The sequence below is a fragment of the Hermetia illucens genome, chromosome 1 (assembly GCF_905115235.1).
Source record: "Hermetia illucens chromosome 1, iHerIll2.2.curated.20191125, whole genome shotgun sequence".
NCBI classification, from domain to species: domain Eukaryota; kingdom Metazoa; phylum Arthropoda; class Insecta; order Diptera; family Stratiomyidae; genus Hermetia; species Hermetia illucens.
Genome location: NC_051849.1, coordinates 109,616,522 through 109,639,039, shown reverse-complemented (window position 1 = coordinate 109,639,039; position 22,518 = coordinate 109,616,522). Strand labels below are relative to the sequence as shown.

General features: G+C 44.7%; 1 protein-coding gene across 1 annotated transcript in view; it reads left to right on the top strand.

The window, feature by feature from the left end:
• The first annotated feature begins 19,022 nt into the window (after positions 1–19,022).
• Positions 19,023–22,518, top strand: part of LOC119646980 (putative fatty acyl-CoA reductase CG5065) — a 49,386-nt gene continuing 45,890 nt past the window's right edge. Inside the window, exon 1 of the mRNA XM_038047690.1 lies at positions 19,023–19,153. The gene's annotated coding sequence lies outside the window, so the exon portion shown is untranslated. The remainder of the gene's footprint in view (positions 19,154–22,518) is intronic.

The following is a 22,518-nucleotide window of genomic DNA, read 5'->3' as shown; positions in this document are numbered from 1 at the left end:
CACAAAATCAATCCATGTCCTAAGAAGACCGTGGGATTAAGTCTTCTAGACAGGTGCTCACGTAAAACCCTCAAGGACTTAACTGTCAGCGCAACTGAAGTCGAGGAGGCAATAAAATGAATGAAATCGGGGAAAGCAACATGACCTGACGATATCACATCTGAGCTCTCGAAATCTAAGAGCTGGCACCCAACACTGTGCCTCAGTGAATTCTTTAATTGGATTATTTAGGAAGGTAGAACACTATCTGACTAGCAAGAAAGTACCACAGTTCCAATATGGAAAAATATAGGTAGTCCAGCAAAATGCTCAAATTATCGTCCGATCCGATTACTTCCCCATACTATGAAGATTTTTGAACGCATTCTTGACAACCGTATTCGCGAGATCATTGAAATAAGCCTTAATCAAGCCGGAACTGAGCGACTTAAATACCTCGGGTCAACGCTATCAGCCTATGGAGAACTGCGTTATGAAATTGCTTCACGCATTAACGCAACCTGGATGAAGTGGCGTTCCACAACTGGTGTTCTTTGTGATTGACGTATCAACGAACGTCTTTTCTGTCGCCCTCTGTGGTTTTGAATGTTGGCCGACTATAAAAGACAATGAGAGGCGTCTTGTGGAGACGAAGATGTTGCGTTGAACTAATGACGTGACACATTTTGATCACATCCGAAATGAGAATATCCGCCATCATTATGAAGTTGCACCGATTGTGAAAAAATTGCGAAAGGAGCATCATCGATGGTACGGTCACGCAATTCGCTCTAACGAGAATTGACTTGCCAAGATTCGTTTGAACATCGAAGTCGATGGTAAACGACCAAAAGGCAGACCGAAACAACGGTTGCTTGATACCCTGGATGGGGATTTAAAAGCCTCGAGATTGCATCCAGATCCAGGCATTTGATAGAGCTTAATGGCAGAACCGATCACGACGAGCTAACCCCGCTTGTGAACGGGACAAAGGCTAAAGAAAAAGAAGAAGTATTTGTTAATAATGTTTGCGGGTAGTGCCGAATAGAATAGACATAATGTGCGAGTTAGTACCATTTTTTTCATTTTCATTTACATTTATTTATCCAATAGTGACTTACAACTAAGCAATGATTACTTACTCCTAGCTTAAATAAGGACTAATTGATCTTAACGCTATCAAACGGGTGACTGTTACATAGTTTGGCCAACCCCACCTTCTCTGTAATCTACTTTACTGTGTATGTTATTATTAAATTTATATACATCGATCTTGACAATTTTGTATTCGAACTTGATATTTTCAAACTGCGCCCGCACTAAAAGCGCGAAAGGGTATGAACATTTACTTACTTAACCTAATTCAAAATAACAACCTAACTTATTTTAACTTAACCTAGCTTTGGTGATGAGACCAAGTGTCTTGCGAAGAAGAGAATAAATGCCACTGACTACACCGCGTGCCTTGCTGGTAGCGAGATGAAGGTGGGGTTTGAACTTGAGGAGTTCATGCAGAGTTACTCCCAAGTATTTGATCGAACTAGATCTGCTCACTGTGGTGTTCCCGATTTTCATTTTCAAGCGTTTAGCTTTCCTATGGATGTCTCTAAGTATCTAGATTTTCTCCTAAAAGTGCAGATTTGCGTTTTCCCCTCATTAATCTTGATTCCCCAATACGGTAGTACCTGCAGAGATTTACAATGTATTTTTCAACCGCTTTGGCTGCCCTGTTGGGGTGGAGGTTCGAAGCGAAGATAAGCGTGTCATCGGCGAATTGGATCAGGTCAACGCCGTCATCGGGGATCGGAACGTCAGCCGTGAAAATATTATAGAAAGTTGGCCCAGAAATGGATCCTTGCGGTACTCCCGACGTTACCGGCAAGAGATCGGAGAATTCATTCCCCACGCTGACAAAAAAGTGCCTATCTTCGAAGAAACTTAACGCAATTCTAATTATCGGGACTGGGAACTCGTTTTCGATTAATTTGTATATAAGTCCGTTTACCCACACAGAGTCGAAGGCCTTTTCTAAATCTAACGCACATGCTACTGTGGGTTTGTTGTTTACGTCTTGAGACGACAGTGTCGTCCAGGTAGCTCAGTGCATGCTGGGTTCCGTGTTTAGAGCGGAATCCGAACTGGTGGTCAGGGATAACTTACATTACAATGCTGGACTAGCCCAATTGTCCATCCTTTCTCAAACAGTTTGCCAAGGTTGGATAATAGGGAAATGGACCTGAAATTGCTTGGCTCGCTGGAGCTGCCTTTTTTCCGGATCGCAATAATTTTTGCAACTTTCCACGTGGATGGAAAGTAGCCATTATTAATGCAGTTGTTGAAAACTGCTAATAAAAATTTCAGTGAGGCTCTGGGGAGGTTCTTGATCACAAAGTTCGGGATGTCATCAGGCCCGGCTGACCTTTTACCGTTGAGGTTTTTGGTTAAGTCGGTGAGTTGAGGTAAACTCAAAAAATGTTGCGACTCCGATGGCTTGACTGAGGTGTTGGTTGTGGTGAATTTAGTTAGCTTCTGGGAATTCTCAGAGACGAAGGCCTTGATTGTTGAATTAACAATCGACAATGTAGCCGGGTTGTTTTGAGGCGGAGGGGAATTGAGCTGAGTCTCAAAAGATTCCGCGAGAACTTGCGCTTTCCTAGCGTCACTACAGATGTGCTGCCCATTCTTGGAAAGAGCGATATTGCGGGACTTATGTTTGCCGGTTAGCCTGTTGATATGCTGAAACATATCTGGCCCGGGCTTAATATCTGCTAGTTTCCTTGTCAATTCTTTGTTGCGGAAAATCGCCACTCTTTGCCGAATTATTGTACTCAGACAATCAATCCGGGAAAGCAATGCTTTATACTCAGCATTAACTTTATTTCCGTGTTTGTGGAAAATCCGTTTGAGTTTCCTACGTCAAATTCGCCTGACTTTCATGTGGAGCATGATATCCTGAGGGACTGAGTTATATTGTAACTCGTCGACTTTGATAAGCCTTGTGTTTCTGCGTGTAGCAGTATTAATGGCATCTGTGGCTAAGGTGATGGCTTCGTCGATCTCCATGTCTGATAGATTACGGTCAGTTGCGAGTTTTTTCAAGTTCAGCCTTGGTGCAAGGTCTGCCTTGAATTTGTTCCAGTCGGTGTGGGCGAAGAACCTTACCGTGGTCATCACTCGCTTTCGCAGTTGGGAGGACGAGGAAAGTTTAAGCTGTACTGCGAAATGGTCAAACATGCCTGGTAGAGTATTACAAGATATCACTTGAAAATTCATGGAAGTTTCCTCCGATAGGAGGAAGCAGTCAATGGTTGATTGACTACTGGGTCTTGTCGGAGAATCTGGCAAGACCAAATCGACATAGGCTGGCGAGTAAGGGTATTGGATCCATTTAAGCAGGGTTTCCCCATTTCTGTTGACTGCCGTATCGCCCCAGGAAGTGTGCCTCGAGTTGAAGTCGCCACCGAAAATGAGGTACTTGTATTTTAACTGGAGATTGCCCAAGATCTTAAGATCTTGTCCCAGTTGCTCATTTCGAGAGTTGCATTTGATGTAGACGGAAACTACCAAAATCCGTCTACCATCAGTGGTTTTTACTATTGCCGCCGCGGCGGAAGAGGTCAGCAGGTTTTCTATGACAACTTCCTCAAATTGATAGTCTTTTCTGACTAAAAGGGCAGCGCCAGTGTTGTGGTCGTTCCGGATAACACTGTACCCGGTGAATTGCACGTTATGCCTGCTATTTAACCTGGTTTCTGAAACTTGGGCAGTGACACGTTGGACGTGTGAGATCAGGGACGCGGAGTTAAACGTGACGATATTTAACTCCATAAATTCATGATGAGTTTTATTGCGGCGAATTGCCGCTGCTCGTTGGTGGAGGCCGTCGCGAGGGATCGCACCAGTTCGCGGTAGGCGTTTGGAGCGGGGGTGGGAGCAGGTTGTGCTGCCACTCTTGGCAAAGAGTTTCTGGCAGCTTGCGCGTACGATACGCTGGGTCTGGCCAAGCTTTGAGACAGTTGTGACACTGCGTGCTTGGCTCGGGAGCTTTCATTCGCTCTTCTTTGCTTGTCACCTTCCTTCCTGGCTACCATTTCTTTATAAGCCGGGCACCCGCGATAACTCGCTGGGTGGCCTGCTTGACCGCAGTTGCAGCAGAGTACTCCTTCGGCTGCTGTCCTCGTGCATTCCCCACGAGGGTGTGTTTTCGACCACTTGACATATCTGTGTACAATAGTGCAGTTCTCAGCAATGTGCCCGAAGTTTTGGCAGTTATAACGCTGCACTTCTTCGAAGCTCATAACTTTCTGCCAGGAAATTTTTTGATGAAGGATGTATTTCTCAAGAGCTCACCGAAGTGATGAACACTTCGGTGAGCTCTTGAGAGGGCTTGAAATGTGGCAATAAATAATCCCGACTGAGATTTCATCGGGAGGGTAGGGACTTCTTTGTGCAAAGCTTTATCTTTACGGGTTACTAAGTTCGCCACCGTGGTGAGTTTGAACTCAGGGTGGTCGGCTTGTTGTTCCTGCAGGATGTCCGAGGGGTCCGTTTCCCTGTGGAGACCTCGGATTATTAAGCACTGGTTTCGCAGAGAAGAGGGGGTCCTTGTTGTGGCGTTAAGCCATTGCTCTTTCATGAGCGCGAAGACCTGGGCGTGTTCTTCCGCCGTCTCCGTAAAAATGAGGGTTCTATCCGCCCTCGTGTTTTTCAGGGATGCTTTTAATCCCTTGGCCTTGAGTAATGGGGCACATTTAGATGGTACCCGGTAATGTCTGGGATGAGCAATTGCTGGCACTCTAGCTGGTATGCCATTGCCGCCTTCTCGCTCTACAAGTCTGCAATTTCCTTTTGCAGACCCAGTTGTCTTCGGGGCTCGTGCTCCTCTCGTCCTCGGAGGACATTTCACCAGGGAGTATAACTTTGCTCCTCTTGGCGGAGATCTTGTCCCCAAGCCCGTCCTGCGTGGCTGTAGGTCGTCTTCTGCTGCTATCTGAAATAACAACAAATTTTTGTAGTTTTCCTTTTCAATTCACTATACAGTGTCTCAAAAATTTTGAGATGCACTGTATAACGTTCACTGGACGATACTGCCTTTAGGGTATCTTGTTCCACTTTCACTTTTTTCTGTTTTTTTTCTTTTCTACCACTCGGAACTAGTGATTTTAACAAATCACCGCGCACTGTAATTTTCAATCCTCTGCGTCACGTCTATTCGCTTCGAAGTCTCGGAGCGAACTGAGTTAGTACCAGTTTTAAGTTTAAGTTTTTTTATTTTCATAGTGGCTTACTTTTAATACATGATTAATTACATTCTAGCTTAAATATTAAGCTTAACTAACTTAACTTTATTTCAATGGGTGGCTATTACAATTGTTTGGCCTACCCGACCTTCTGTGTAAATTTTTACTTTAATTGTATTAATTTTAATACATAAATCTTCACAATTATTTTGACTGATCTGCATTATTTCAAAGACTGCGCTTGCACTAAAAGCGCCAGAAGGCATCACTTACTTACTTAAAATACTTAAAACTAACTAAGTCTAACTTAATCTATCGCAAAATATGTCTGCTTTCAGAGTATCAACCAACGCTTGGGCAGTGGCACGTTGGGCGTGTGAGACCAGGGACGCGGAGTTAAATGTGACTATATTTAACTCCATAAGTTCATCAGTAGTTGGATTGCGGCAATCTGCCGCTGCTCATTTGTTTGGGCGGAAGCGAGGCTTTCGACCAAGTTCTTGAAGGTGGAGCTTGAGGTGCAGCTCTAGGAAGAGTATTCCTAGCTGTTTGGGCGTACGATACACCTGGCCGGGACAAGCTTTGTGACATCTGTGTCACCGTTTGCTTGGTCCTCGCCGTTTCTGCATTTTTTCTCGCTCTGCCAGCTTCCCTTCTGGCAACCATATCTTTGTATGCCGGGCATCCGCGGTAGTTGGCAGGATGTCCGGTCTGGCCGCAATTGCAGCAATGCGGCGCCTCCGCCGATGGTGTGGGGCATTCCCCGCGGACGTGTTTTTTTGCGCACTTCACGCACCTGTGCACAATTGAACAGTTAGGGGCAATGTGGCCGAAGTTCTGGCAGTTGTAGCACTGCACTTCTTCAATTGGCTTGACTTCCTCAAGCGAAATCTTCTGGTGAAGTATATACTTAATTTTTAGTACTTCACTGAGCTCTTGGGAGGGCTCGAAGATGGCTATGAATAGTCCCGATTGTGACCTCATCGGGAGTGCCGGGTTCTGGCTGTGCAGAAGCTTATCTGCTCGCGTAATTAAGTTGGCCGCGGTTTTCAATTTTAATTGCGGGTAATCTTCATTGAGTTATCGCAATATTTCTGCTGGATCTGTCTCCCTGTGGAGACCGCGAATAACCAGCGACTTGGTTCTTAGGGTCGGTGGGGTGCTGGTGGTGGCGTGAAGCAGCATGGTCTTCAACCGTCTCGGCGAAGATGAGGGTCTTGTCAGCCCTCGTGTTCTTCGGGGTTGCTTTCACCCTTTCCCTCAGGGGTCGTTCCCCTCAGGGGTCGTTAGCGATTTTTAAACGGGTCGCTTACGATACGGGGTGTGACGTCCCCGAGGTGCCCGAGTAAGTAGTTTTGCCCCCTAGCTGGCAGCATACCTGCGTCCTAGGTAGTAGCCTCGAGAAAGCTTCTCGGTGAAGAGCGAACCGCGAATGACCGGTACACGTCGGGACACACTGGGAGTCTCCGGAGCCGTCGACAACTCTCTGTCGGCGTCGACGGGGTGATGTGAGCGTAGCTCTGCCAAGGTGGTAGTTGCGACGTGTATCAGGAGCCAGCCCCTTCGGGACCCTGGTCGGGAAGTGTGCATTGAACCGGTGTTAGTAGACCGCGTTGCCCCGAGCGAGCGCTGATCCGTCCGTGAATTCCGGGATCAGCTAAGCGTAGGTCAGGCCTCAGGGAACTGGGGTAGGGGCTGTGTCCCCGAGGGTATACCCGTTCTTGACTATTGCGGCCCGCTCCCTTGCACACGATGCGCTGGTAACTTTTTCATGGAGAATGTTCTGACAATTATAAAAAAAAAAGACGAAACAACAGATAAGGAGGAAGAGCTGGGTGCGTTTGGGCGGAGCACAAAGATGCGTCGCTCACCGCAGCGACCAGTGAAAGAGGCAACGAGGGCTGATATACCCGATGAGACACTGGGGCGCCCAAATAAAGAGGAAGCCTCATCAAGTGGTGCGACTGACCGTGCGGGGATGGCAACTCCACTACCTTGCAGTGCCCCTGTCCTGGAAGTAAGCTCAGTGAGAAACGCTAGTCCTGAGCAGATGGATTTGGGCACAAATCGAGTGGAAATGCATTCGACTGTCCTCGCTAGAGCCGAAGAGGAAAGGCTCATCCGAAAGTGCGCAGCAGTGGTGAAGCGTATGCGGTCGGCAACGTTCCTTCAGAGAAACGTCAGCAAAGGCGTCAAAAACGGGCTGATGGAACTGGAGGAACTACTGGACCGCGTTTCCTTTTATAGACGCACGTGGAGAGCAGCGGAAGACGATTGTAGAGCAGAAACAGTCGCACTCCCCGCTGAGAATGCTGCTTGCGTCAAACGGACCGCAGATAGCCCTCTGCAAAGTGAACAGGGGAAAAAGCGGAAAGAGGACGACGTGCCTGAAGGAGACTTTATCGAAGTAGTCTCCAAGGCCCAAAAAAAAAAAAGGCGAAAAAGGATAAAAAGAAACAACGGACTCCAGCGCCAGAGACACGTCTGCCCAAAAACAAGGAGGCTGCCAACCCAAAGCCAGTAGCGGAAAAAACGACGAAACGAAGAAGGACTAGACCGTCGGCTCTGCTCATTAAGCCGACGGAAGGCAAGACATTTGCGGAAGTCCTTAGTGAAATCCGCTACAGGATGAAACCCGAGGAGAACGGAGCAGAGGTGTCTTCGATACGGAAAACGAGGAGTGGTGGAGTTCTCGTCGAACTGGGCCCAAAGACGACCAACAAGAGCACGTTCTGCGAAGCGGTCAAGGGGCTATTGGGGGAGAAGGCCCTTGTTTCCAGCCTAGAACCCATGTGCTCTCTGGAAATACGGGATCTTGACTGCCTCACAGAAAAGGTCGAAGTAGAGGAGGCGCTAAAGCGCGAATGTCCAGAGGTAACCAATGCCCGGGTAGCTATTACCTCTGTAAATGCTCGAGGCCAAAAACTTGCCGTGGTGGATGTCCCCGAGCAATATGCGAGGAAACTCCTTAACGGCGGGAGAATCAAAATCGGATGGGTAGTATGCAGGGTACGAATGCGGATAGTCCCCACCAAGTGCTACAGGTGTCTGGACTATGGACACACGTCAGCAGCTTGCAAGGGTCCGGACAGGAGGACAGCATGCCGGAGATGCGGCCAAGCGGGTCATCAAGCGAAGACTTGCAAGGAAAGCGAGAGTTGTGTTCTCTGCAGGGATCGTGGTGCGTCTGGCGAAAGCGTCGCACACACTGCGGGCTCGGGACGGTGTCCGATCTTCAGGGCGGAATTGGAGAGGGCTAGGGTGCGAACGCCATGATCCGCATTTTGCAAATTAATATGCACCGGAGTGCAACCGCTCACCAGTTGCTAGCACAGTTCGCTGCGGAAGTAAATGCTGATCTAGTGCTGATTAGCGAGCAATACCGAAACAAGGACCCGTCCTCATGGTATCTGGACTTATCGGGCACCGCTGCCATCTGGGTTCGGGACGACGTTCGACTTCGTGTTCTTGCCGAAGGCCGGGGAGACGGATTTGCCTGGATCCGGTGTTTAGGGATAACGTTTTTTAGCGTTTACCTGACGCGGAATGAGTCGATTCCGGACTTTCAACGTCGGCTTGATGCTCTGGAGGACGCCGTTTCGAGCACGGAGGGACGAATCCTGGTTGGCGGTGATTTTAATGCCAGGGCTCTTGAATGGGGCATGCCTCAATCAGACTCCAGAGGGAAACGGATTCTGGAAATGGCGGCGAGAACCGGACTCGTAATTTTAAACACCGGATCCACGCCAACGTTTCGGCGCTCAGGTTGTGAAGGAAGCATTCCCGACATCACTTTTGCGTCGGAATCTCTGGCATCATCGGTGGACGGGTGGCGAGTCCTAGAAGACTTCTCGGCAAGTGATCATCAGTACATTGCGTTCGAAGTGTTTGACGCTACTTGCCGGCGAGCACCAACACGACGTTCCCCCTGCGTGTGGAATGTCGCGAAGGTGAACATCGGAAGGTTCGTCGAAGCTCTTGGAACAGGTAGGGCCGCACCGGGGGGCACTCCGGGGGGTGGTGGTGTCGCAGCTGACACCGTCGTAAATTCAGTGATGAATCTGATAACGGCGGCGTGTGAGGCTTCCATGCCCCGGAGGGGCCCCAGGCGCGACAAGCCTTCTATGTACTGGTGGACGGCGGAAATTGCCGACCTACGGAAGGAGTGTCATAAGCTCCGCCGTTTGGCACAACGCTTGTACGCCAACGAGGAGGCATGTGCCATAAAGGCACAATATAGATCAGCAAAAAGGAGACTCCGCAGCGCTATAAATAAAAGCAAAGCTCGCGGCTGGCAAAATCTCGTTAATGAGGTGAATGATGACCCGTGGGGACTTGGCTATAAGCTTGTCACTCGGAAAATCGGGGCTCTGCGGAAGCCCTGCATACTGAGCACCGACCAGATGGACCGCATTGTGCGGGCATTGTTCCCCAGACACCCTGTACGGGTTGATGTAAACAGCGCGGAAAGCCTCGTGGATTGCCCCCTTTTCACAATGGGAGAACTCGAAGAAGCGGTTCTCACTATGAAAAACAGGAAGGCGCCAGGCCCTGATGGCATCCCGGCGGAAGTTTACAAACTGGTGTTCCGCCAACGGCCAGAATTGCTGCTCGAAGCGTTCAACGCGTGCTTGAAGGAGGGCATTTTTCCTTCTCGCTGGAAAGTGGCCAGACTCGCGTTAATCCGTAAGGGTAAAGGAGATCCGGAGCTCCCGTCTGCATACCGACCGCTGTGTATGCTTGACACGGCCGGAAAAGTGCTCGAGAAGCTCATCAGGGGTAGACTCGCTGAAGCGATCCGTGTTGCCGGGGACTTATCCGCAAGGCAGTTCGGGTTTAGAACAGGGAAATCTACAGTGGATGCTGTTATGGAGGTCGTAGATGCGTTTAATCGAGCCGGGGCACACAGCCGCCGATCTCGACGGATAGTGCTCCTCACAACGCTTGACGTCAGAAATGCCTTCAATTCCGTAAGATGGACAGATATGCTGGGCACACTAGAGAACTCCTTTCACGTGCCAAGCTATCTCTTGCGGATATTGAAGGATTATCTGAAAGACCGCTCCCTGTTCTATGAGACGCTAGAGGGCCAGAGGAGGATGGAAATCACGTCGGGAGTAGCGCAGGGATCCATCCTAGGGCCGGACCTCTGGAACGCTTCCTACGATAGTCTGCTGAGACTCGATATGCCTGAAGAGTCGCGCCTGGTCGGTTATGCAGACGACGTTGCGGCACTTGTTGCCGGACGCACTGTTGAACAGGCGCAAAGCAGACTTGGCATATTGATGCGACGGGTAAGCGGATGGATGACTGCTCACGGTTTCAACCTTGCGCTGGAAAAAACCGAAGTAGTCATTCTGACCAGAAGGAGAATCCCGACCTTGCGTCCCATATCGATCGGCGAGTTGACTGTAGAGTCAAAACCAGCGGTTAAATACCTTGGTTTAATGCTCGACTCGAAGATGAGCTTCTTCGAGCAAATCAAAGCAGCCGCGGACAGGGCTGCAACAGGAGTCGCGGCCTTGAGTCGGCTAATGGCGAATGTGGGCGGCCCTATATCAACTAGGAGACGTCTCCTCATGGGAGCAACGCAGTCCGTCCTTCTCTATGGTGCGGAGGTATGGGCTGATGCCCTTGACAAGGAGGTGCATCGTAAACGCCTAGCTCAAGTGCAGAGGCGGGGAGCTCTGCGAGTGGCGTCTGCTTATCGCACTGTCTCCGAACCGGCTGTGATGGTGATTGCGGGAGTGATCCCCGTTGCCCTCCTTGCCAAGGAGCGCAAAGCTATCTATCGCCGTAAGGGCGAAAACTTAAGAGAAGTGGTTGCCCGTGAAGAACGTCAACGCACCCTTAACGAGTGGCAAGTTTCTTGGCAAAATGAGCCAAGGGGCAAGTGGACTGCGCGGCTCATCGACAAAGTAGACCCATGGTTGAACAGAAAGCACGGTGAGATTGATTACTTCCTTACCCAACTTCTAAGTGGGCATGGAGGTTTTCAGTCTTACCTGCACAGGGTTGGGAAGGCGCGATCTCCTGATTGTGTGTTCTGCAATGGAGTGCCGGATGACGCTGAGCACACCTTTTTCTCTTGCGAGAGGTGGGATGGCCTCCGCCAGCAGCTTTATGCAGACACAGGGGAGCTCTCTCCAGACAACATTGTCAGAGAGATGCTGAAGAGCGCTGGCAGCTGGAATCGTATTGCGCATTATGTCCGGGCTCTTCTTACTACGAAGAAGATTGAACTCGACCGGCAGAGGGATCGGACGGTAAGGGGTTCCCTGAACTAACAACTCCCTTCCTCCCCTCCCCTCCCGTTGGTGAAAGGAATTCCTTGACTTGAAGGCTCCCAAAGCCGGGAGAGCGGGAGGGCTAGCCCGAAGTAATGTGTCAAACGGTTCCAGGCTAGTTCTCTGATGACAGGGAGGTGTTTAGTTGGTAGTCCGCCAGCGTGCTTTTGCGGGAGTCCAACACTCTGTGCGTAAACGCATTCACCTACCCTACTCCAAAAAAAACCCTTTCTCTTTAATTAACCGTAAAAACTGCGGTACATTTAGTCTGTACCCAGTTATCGGGGGAATCTTGGGTTTCTTAGGGGTGGCTGCTTGGGGAGAGGATTTTGGGGTGGTTGGTGGGGCACTAACAATGGTGGCACTAACCTTAGTCCTATTCGCTGCCTTTTTTTCCGGACGACGAAGTTGAAGGGGTCTCCTTCCTCCTCCTCGATGATTACCTCCGGGCACATGCCTTCATCTTCCTCGCTTTGCTGCTGCTGCTGCTGTTGTCGCTGCTGCTTTCTCTGTTCCTGCTGTTGTTGCCGCTGCTGTACGATTAGCTGCTGCTGTTGCTCCTGCTGATGTTAGCTGCTTTTAACTCAGCCATCTGCTGCTGCAGCTCCTTGATGAATGCCAACTGGCACTCCAACTGTTGGGCCATGTCGGCCTTCTCCTGCTCTAGTTTCGCAATTCGCATGAGGAGGCTCGAGTTCCCCTCCATCATCGTTGTAGGGCCCGTGGTTCCCTCCTCTTCAGACGAAATTTCGTCCGGAAGAATAATCTTCGACCTCTTGGCGGACATTCGGTCCCCAAGCCCGTCCTTTGTTGTTGTCAGTTCACTGAAATAAAAATAAAACGGTTGTCAATTTGCACTGTAGTATACAGTGTCTCAATAATTTTGAGATGCACTGTATAACGCTATCAGAACGGTACTTCCTTTCGATTATTTTGCTGTCACTGGATATTTCACTTTTCCACTTTTTTATTTTCACCTTCTCTTTCACTCAACTGGTGACTTGAAGAAATCACCTCGCACTGTAATTTGTTACTCTCCGTCGCACGTCTGCTCGCTTCGATGTCTCCGAGCGAACGAGTTAGTACCAGTAATTTAAATACATATATGTATTCTTTGCATGGAGGAGTGAAATGGAAATGCGTAAAGATGCGTTAGATCAATTTAGATGCGTGCATATATGTATACGTGTGCAACAATATGCCAAAGTTTGTTTATTTAGGATGCGCACAATATTTAGGTTTTCAATATATATGTACGAAGGTATGTATTACTTGGAGTTTAGCAATTAATGAAGGAATATTTTGCATTTGTAGCTATGTATGGATTGAAAACTAAGCATAAAAATTTCCTCACATAAGGTGAGCACAAAATCTTTATGCCCGAAGCGTTTAGCTGAACCCAGTGAACTTGTTCACATTTGCTAACAATTTCGACATCATAGCGGGAAGCGTATATGTTTGACTATTATCAAGACAGTGCTTTTCAGATCAAATTATTTGTATAAATGGCCTTTTAAAAAATAGACGGCAATAGAACACACGAAACTGTCATGCACTCATCGTTCCTCACATAGGGAACCACAAAACCTTTTCTACCTGAAGCGTCTAGGAGACATAGAGCTCATATTTTGTCTCAGTTTTAGCTTTTTACATATTTCGATTTCACCACTTAAAATATTCCCCGGGCAGCAGTGCCTCCATTCATTTGAAAAATTGATTGATTGATTATATTTGTTATTTTTACTGCTACGGGAATTGATCTTTTGCAATAGCGATATTATCTAATTCAATATTGACTTTTTTTTTTTTTTTTAATTTAATTTAATTATTCAAATTAAATATCTTTTCGCCAATTTGTTCATTTTTTTTAAGGTTTTGCGTATTTACCTTATTGTTGCACATAGATCTGAGTAGTCAATATTTTCTACTTAAGTACATATATAGTTTTAAGGAATCACTCATTAAAAACACATAGCGTCAATATAGTCAATTCGTTTGAACCGTTCGAAATGGCGTTATTCGCCTTGAATAAACAAACAGATCATATCATATTTTTTTGTTTTGAAATACATTTTCACCGGTCTAATATTTTCTTTTCAACAACCGACCGCTTGGGAATTAAATTTCATTCTATTTCATTCAAAATTTAGGGAATTGTATTATATGCTTTTAAGGTATCTCATTTATAATATAGTATATAGTTATATATAGTATAGATTTAAAACTGGGTTGATATATAAATAAGTGGAATCCTGTTGTTATTTAATTCCATATATGTATGGCTGGTTAGCATCCAGTCGAAAACGATATTTTGGAGCAGTTACCCCTGCTAACCAAACCTCTTCTAAAAATTCACAAAATCATACGACGTCGAACAAAAAATTAACAGGAGTCAACATACATCAACAATATATACATAAAGGAGAGAACGACCTGAACACAGAACCCCTTTTTTTTTTTTAGTCCGTTGCTGCTGCAAGGATCCAACATAGCGGAAGGAACTTCACCACAAATGCAATCTGCGAGAAAATTGGCACCAACAAAATCTCGCACGATTCAGCCTACTTTTATTAGACAGCACGATTCAACGATTCTTGGCAATTTCCCAAACAATATATCGGTCGGTTGCAGCTCCTCCTCTTCTGCTAAAATGAGTTAATACACACACGTAAGCAAATAATAGTTGCCTATCTGGAAATATAATTTAATCGTTAAAACATTCCAACTAAAAAGTAAATTAAACTTAAATTGTTGTTGACCACTTCGTCGACTATACACTTCCTGAAATCATTTTGTTTTCCGAGTGTTCCAAATTAGCATCGTCCGTCCTCCCAAGAACATTTTCACGGTACTTTGGGACCCGCAAAAGAAACAAAACACCATAGACACATATGTATGCTCTTCTGCTGCCTTTGACTTGACCTCTTCTGCACCATTCGACTTTCCTTTCTGTTCGAAGAGACTGCGAGCAGCGGTGGTGGCACTCTGGGATTGCTTCATAGAGGCCTCTGCCTGGGCGAGAAGTGTCGCTTGAGTGGAAATCAAGGTCACCAACCGGCGGATCACTAACGACAGAAATAGAATCCAGATGCCGAGCAAAAGCAAGAAATATGCATGCGCCTGCCGACCTAACATTGCTAGAAACCGCAATCTGAATAATCGTTGCCATCGCGATGGGCTGGCTACCGGCAGAACGAACAACAAAACTACACCGATTTCAATGGGATCCACGAATATTCACGGACTAACGGCCCGCAGATAACACTCACAGTAAACTGAAACAAACACGGTGCTGAGACACAACTACTTTTATAGCGCTGCACAACTTCGCAACAAGACTACGTGTTCCTCGGCCACGAAAGATATCCACCATAGATATGGAAGACGCCTTTTATACGTCAATCTTCACAGTAAAATTTTCGATGATTTTGTGAAGCGAGACTTTGTTTTTTCACTGCAAAATCACTTCCATCACTGATTTTAGCCCATGACAGTTCCGAGGCTGCAACGATAGGGGCATAATTGCAGTTGTCACGCTATTTCACAATCCGCGGCAGCAATTTCGCACGCCGTCCTTTCGTAATTTTCTGTCGTCTTCGAATTTGGCACGGCGCGCCCGAGACAACAAATTACAAGACTTGGTCAGATCCCAACATGAAAGTAAATTTCCGACAAAATTTAGGAATTCACCAAATTTATTCAATACACAAACATTCAATAATTATTTAACCGCAACCGACACGTCATTGACTTTTATCAATTGATTTAGTTACACGATTGTTTATTGCTGATGCGATAGATCCGGCTCGAAGGACCAAATGTAAAGTATTTAAACGCACAAATATTAAAACAAAAAAAATCCGTCAATTTGTCTTTATTTCGTGCTCGATATTCGACCGAGATCTTCACTCTTCTATAATCTTATTTGATCTAACTCTTTCACGGCATATCTTCGATTGAGATCCTTTCTTATCATAAAGCGTAAAACTGGACAAGTGGAAGGGTTTCAAGCTAAACCTGTTTTCACACACACATATTCAACACACACATGTATTATTGGAAGATCTCCGTCAAGATCTATTCCCAATTTTCTCATTTGTGTAGGATTGCAAGCTATGGCAACAAGTTAGTACGTCTACTAATGGCGTGTTACCATGCTCGTCCTACACGTTTAACTAAACCTCTTACACGACAATTATGTATTTACATAGTTTTCATCCGATTGCGCATTGATAATCAATGAGTCGGAGACACTTTAACTCTCATTGCATATTCCGAATACGAAATAAGTGAGAGACATAGAGCTCATATTTTGTCTCAGTTTTAGCTTTTTACATATTTCGATTTCATCACTTAACTACGCATGTAGATACTGCTAGGTATTTAGGGCCTATGGTATGTACAGATAAGCTTGTCCAATACATTCGCAAGTCCAGGGCATTTATAATAGTATGGATACTGCCTATTAAATGTACTGCGGGAAGTCTCATCCGCATGCATAACGAGGGTGTGCGTATGATTTGGAAAGATATTAGTAGGATCTAAGAATTTTGGGAAAATATGTAGATATTCCTATAACGGTAAATATTCAGTTTAGAAGCAGTTCACACTATTAAACTTGTTCGAGGGTTTTGCTTCTCGTCAAACAAATCATCCTTAATTGATGTCGCACCAAAGATGCAATATAGCGTTTAGGATTTTAGGGCTTTCCTGTTCGTTTGATGACTTGTAGTTCTGTGTAGTCAAAAGTCATCAGATGGAGTATCTGAATGCATAAGTTAAAGTAATGCTTTGCAGCGTTAGGTTTGGATCAGAGCGAGAAGGTGTGATTACCCATCATATGCTAATTGGCATACGCTTCGAAGTCACTGCTTTGTACGGAAACATTATGTTGTTCCTTAACAAGCACCACCCCCTTGCGTTAGTCTATTTGCTACCCCACTCGATTGCCCATGCATTAAAGTCACCGGCTATCACCTTTGGACCTCGCCCCCTTGCGTAGAGAACAAGATCGCCTAACAGGTCTTGAAACTCATGCACTGTGAGGCTCGGTGGGGCGTAACAGCTATATACAAATATACCGCTTACCACCGTCAAGATTGCTATACGGTTCACTAATGATAGCAATCTCCATCGCGGATTCATAAGTGGTCTGCGCAAAAAAAACTTGTGCGACCCTGCAATGATTGAGGTTTATTTGTATTAACCTCACGCCTTTTTAAATTCCGGGCATTTACCACTGCCGGCAATATGCCGGTTAATGTCCAAACATTAGGCAGTTGAAGCATCTTTTTAAAGAGATCTGGTCCCTTAGTCGGCAAACAACCCATCCAATCCGAACCTTCCCCACGGCCAACAATTTCTGCGCTGACTCCACTTGCAGTCGCATTGCCATAAGCTTTTCTTATGCTCACGATAGATTCTTAGCTGAATTCCTCCAACTTGAATTGTTGAACGAACCGCGACATTCTCCCCAAGTGGTTACGGAAGCCGTCAGTTTTCCTCACGCTTCTGGGTCCTCCGGATTTTGGCGACATTACCGCCTAGGTCTTTTAGGTCGGGGTCAGATTTCACCTTCTTCAGTATCCCCGCATACGTTAGATTTTCTCTGCTGGAGATTACAATTGCCTCGGGGCGAATTCGCACCTTTGGTTTCTTGTTTCTTTTCTTAATCACGACCTTAGTCTAACTATCGTTCTTATTTTCTTTCAGTTTCGCTTCGCTAGCCGGGTTTCCTACTTTCGGTACTTTGGACCCTTCAGAACTTTTAGTTCCATTTGTTGGACTGGTCAAGACTCCTTTTTCCTTTTTGGGGCCTGCTGACTCCCCAAAGCTTCCTTCTTGGCCAGGTTACTCCTTTTACTGACTTCTTCACTTTTTCAATTGCTGAGCTCCAACGAGCTTTCTCTTTTGCCGGCTTTGGTATTGGAGGCGATCGTAAAATTGATGAGCTTCTCCTGAATGGATCTATTTGCTGCTGCTGGAGTACCTCTTGATCAAATCCGATGGGTGTCGAAATCCCTTTTTTTGGCCAGCTATCTCCTTTTAGCCCATCATACTTTGCCTTTGCAATTGATGTTTTTGGCAGAGTTGTGCTTCGTTTGAACACCTCCTTCCCCATACATGTGAATGTAGGATGCAAAAATTTTTTTCATAAAATGTGGATGGGTGAGGTATCAAATGAAAGGTCTCAATTAGCACATTTCAAAACTGGTTCCTTATTTGATATGTACGGGCTCAAAATATGACCTTCAAAAAGTGTAACAGGTCTCGTTCTCAAAACCTACCCAACCGAAAATCTGAAAAAAATCACAGTGGTGCATCTCCACGAAATCTAGGCCTCAAAATACCGTTCCGATATCTGCACAAATAAAGTTAATAAAAGTATATTTCCACATTTTAAAAATTTACCCGGCAACCCCCTTATTTTCATCCCAGAAGTACAAAATGGCGTGGGTGTAAGGAATAACATAATGCACAAATAGACAGTTTGTTTGTTTACGGTGAGTATAATATGGGTGTAATATGTACGTATGTTTTGTAGTTTGGAAAAATATGAAGGAATAGGTTCAATTTGTAGCAATATAGGGATAGAAAAATGTACGTTGAAGTTTCTTACATAAGATGACAACAAAACCTTTATACCCGAAGTGCGAGCTTCCCGTATTTCGACTTGTTTCTTGATCTTTGTTATATCCACTTGTCTTTACAGTTAAACTTCGACCCAAACTACGTGAACCAAAGCAGAAACATTTTGCAGTAAAAAAGACGGATTGGAGGCTATTACCCAATGACCGCCTGTATGTTTTGCCCATATTCACGTTGAATTTGAACTGATCAAAGATCAAATCACGAATATTTCCCTCTTGACATGGTCCTGAAAAGAATATTTTTAACGTTAACCCAACCAAATAGTTAACACTAATCACTAAAAACTGCATAACAATCATACATAACCGGTATGTTGGTTACTCAACTTTTTAATCTTTGATCTATTTACTTTCAACTTTTAATGATTTCTAGATATTCAATTTACACTTTAAGGAGTTAATTAAGCGCTCCTAGTGATTTGTTAAGTATGATTTAAACTTTAGGGGACACTAAAATATTTGCTAAAACCATTGGATGGTGGGAAAAATAGTTATAGTAGAATTTGTTGAATATTTTGCCATTTAGTACTTACTCCTGCGCCAAAAGTTAATGGCTTCAACATCCCTGTGTAGACATGTACATATGTACACCTTAGCGTCTCACTTATACCAATTAAGTTAGCTTGCAGTAGTGTCCGCGATTCCAAAACTAGCATGTATTACGTAGGCTACTGTTTAGCACTAGGGATTATACACTCTGCTTAATAGATTCCCGCCTTTAGATACTTTCATGACGATTCCCCTATATACATATGCATACCCACGTTTTCCAATGATTCTTACGAAATTCACTTATTACACAAGGGGTTAACCGTTTCTTGTAAGTAATTAAAAGGTAATTGAAAGTCAGCGAGCAGAGGCTAATATTAGAATGAAAGTTGAGTGCTCGAAGCGAGGATCTAGTCAATTCTTTCAGTTTGTATTTTAGTCGTGCGCGGTTCAACTGGAAGTGCTCCTTCACCTGAGAGTTTTTGAAAATTGTGCTAATTAAAACAAGGTGCGTTTAGATTCCAACCATTTATTATAGTTTAAGCTATATTCACTCCCAGTTAGATCACAATCAGGCAGCTTGAACGTATGGCTGGAGAATTCTCACTCCTTTTCTCAAATACCCTGCCAGGTCCTTCAAAATTTGTTTGATGTGAAATTTGCCTTCATTGGCAGAATGGCTCAATGAATTTCCACAGCTAAATAAAAATTTGCACGATCTTTCATTGTCCTGATAAACAGAGTTTTTTCCCTCTTCGATCTATGCCAAAAAGGATCTTTGATATGGTTCCTCAAAGACTAAATCCTAATAAGCTCCTGCTATTGAAGTCAATCATATTCTCCCAGTACTTCCTTCGAAAGATATTGCACCTATCCTCATACATATATTGGATTCGTTGCTAATAGTGAGTCCTTTTACATAAGATGACCTCCAGTTTAAACCCTTCTTGCACTGATTGGGTGAAGATTACACGATTGATCAACCGGCCACCTTATAAAGCTTTTGACTCTCTCATGTGTAGATTTATTTGACAATTGTCTATATTTTTGTAGGCTCCACTCTGTCTGATTAATTTTTCACAGCACTCACATTGGATAAATTTAGTCCCCTTTTGTCCACCTGTCGTAGACGCTTGTTGCCCTTAATATAATGAAAACCTGTTAATTTTGCATTGGAAACAACTGGAATAATTTTTATGTCGTATCCCTTAAGACCTATATAATGCTAATTTCATTTTTAGTTATAATTTAAATTCCAAAGAATAAAATATTGCTGTTGAGTAACCAGAAGTTAACAAGAATTGCCTTCACTCTGAATTTGAACAGTCGTTCGTTCACTGATTTGAAGTTGGTAATACTTTGTTTGATCTTATTGTCGACAATGGGGATAACTGCAGATTCTCTTCTCCTCAAAACTCTCCCACTTTTAAACACTCTGTGACCGAATCTCTTTTGTTTCCTGTCCTGTCCTGACATGTTATCCAAGATGCTGTACAAAACCACTAGATGCGTGAAGATTAATAGTGGTATGACTTCACCAGCCTAATAAGACAAATACCCCCACACAGAGAGCTCTCCATACGATGCCTTTCGAACCAGCAGAAGACAAAACTACTGGCAACTTGTCATCGAACATGGCAAAAGGGTCAGAGAAACTTTGGGAGGATCGGTCAGGGCGACAAAAAGCACACCTATAAGGAAAACCGCAGAACCTTCAAGTTGGATACGTAGCGGGCAAAAGAGGGAATGTTTTGAGAAACTTTACTCGAACCCATAAGAGAGGGCTTCTACAACACTCCCTCTACTCACCAAACATGCATTAGAATTGAGAATTATAACATCATCTCCAAGCCGACAGTCAAATACTTGGAAGTGGTGATAGACGCGAAGCTTAATTTTATCCATCACGAGGACTCTGGCAAAGAGGATGAATATGGGAGAGCCGCGGATCAGTGTCTACAAACTGCGCAAACAATTGAATGTAGCCGAACTTTTCATAGGAATACCAAGCAGAAGCTAAGGTTATCTCATCCCCAAGGGACAGAATGTTTCCTATCCTACGAAATTTCTCTTCCCACCATCTGCAAATTTCAAGTTTACTTCAATCCTCTACAAAGATATCTCAAAATATCTTCATGTTCATAAATTGATAGCTATGCAGCGAAGCTGTAAATCAAACTGTCGGCAGCCTACATTAATTATAAATCGGCCTTCATATCCTATTCGCGGCTAGTGCAAGTGCAACGCCTGTACAAAGTCTAGTTGAATGTGTCACTTCCCCTTAGAGCAGTAATGAAAAATTAGCTTCCCAACGGTGTCCTCACAAACATTGGGAAAGATGCTAATCGGGTTCGGAATCCACCAAGGCCACTTTTCAAACCCACTGTAATTTCTTTTGGCTTGAAATCCGTTGCTCCATCTCCTGCATAAAAGCAAATGCGGGTTCCAGTTCAAACATGGCATACTGGCGGCATCAAATCAGGAATGAACGCGAAATTCACTCCTTGCTGGATACCACGTGTATGGATTCAGACGACATATCCAATTCCTTGATGTATTACAAGCTACAACATGTAAAATACGCCCGAATCTCATGCTCGAAACTGAAATGTTCAGGGAAAAAATAAAATCATATCATTTGATACCTTCGCCGTCCCCTACCTTATATACATTTTTGGTGTGATACAGTGGATTAGAGAGAGATTAGAGTTAGAGGGTAACTTTTGGTAACAACAACATACACAACGAAGCTGCCGCAAAGTTGATGATCACTATCCCACATCATCAGGAAGAAGTTGTGTGTTTGATTTAAAGCCATTGCCCTTCAATTTAGTGCATTATCGCTGTGAATTCCTAAATGAAAAACTATCCTCTAGCAAATTGCATCAGGCTACTGTGGTGCAAGTAGTGCCAGTTGTAACTTCAGTGACGGGATTAATACCGAAAAGCATTATCTATGGGTCGGAAGATACTAACAGCTTTCATTCTTTCAACACATGCTGCAGTTCGAAAATATCTGTCTTGTAACAGACTGGCTTAGCAAAAATTGTTTTCAATCTGTAATGTGTACTGTTTAAAAAGTACCATCCATCTGTCTCTGTAATTTCGAAACACCGTATTACTACCGGAATCGTTTGTGTTATCGGGAATGTAGTTTAAGGTGTTGCTGTCAGCATATGCTAATGCTGGTCTATCTATATATATATAGTTGTCTATACACTGACATGGGTATCAGGCCCATGTGTCAACATTGTTCTTCTTTGGAGATTACTTTAACGACAAGGGAGACGAATATTGACGAAGGCTTTATGTTTTCGAATAACTATGGCGGTCGGATTCCATGTGCTGTTTCCATATAGCAGCATACAGAGAATATTTGGATAAAACGCAATCAAAGAGAGCTACACTGATAACGTGACCCAATAATACCGATAAACGGATGCAGCCAAGGTAGCCTCCGCTTTTAACTTCAAAATTTTCTGTTTCTCCAGAGGGTCCTTCATTCGTAGAGTAGTCAAGATACACGCACGGCTCACTCTGTCAGCTCTTCTGAAGATCTATGAAGAGCAGATGAAATATGGATCTGAGCTCCGCACTCTATCCCCAATAATAATCAGAAGAGGGAAATCTAAAGCAGAAACCAGCTTGCTCTCTGCCTATCAAGCTTTTGAACTACAGGGTTTGCGACAGTTCCGGGGCAAAACGGTCAAACTCAGTGACTTTACTCTGGCTGAGCTCTGATGGCCAAGATGATTTCGCTAATGTTTGGAGGAACAGTACATAACCCCAAGTTTCTTTGATTACGTTTTTACAATATGGTATAGTAATATATAGTTATAAGATATGGTATAGTAATGCATTGCCTCTTCCACT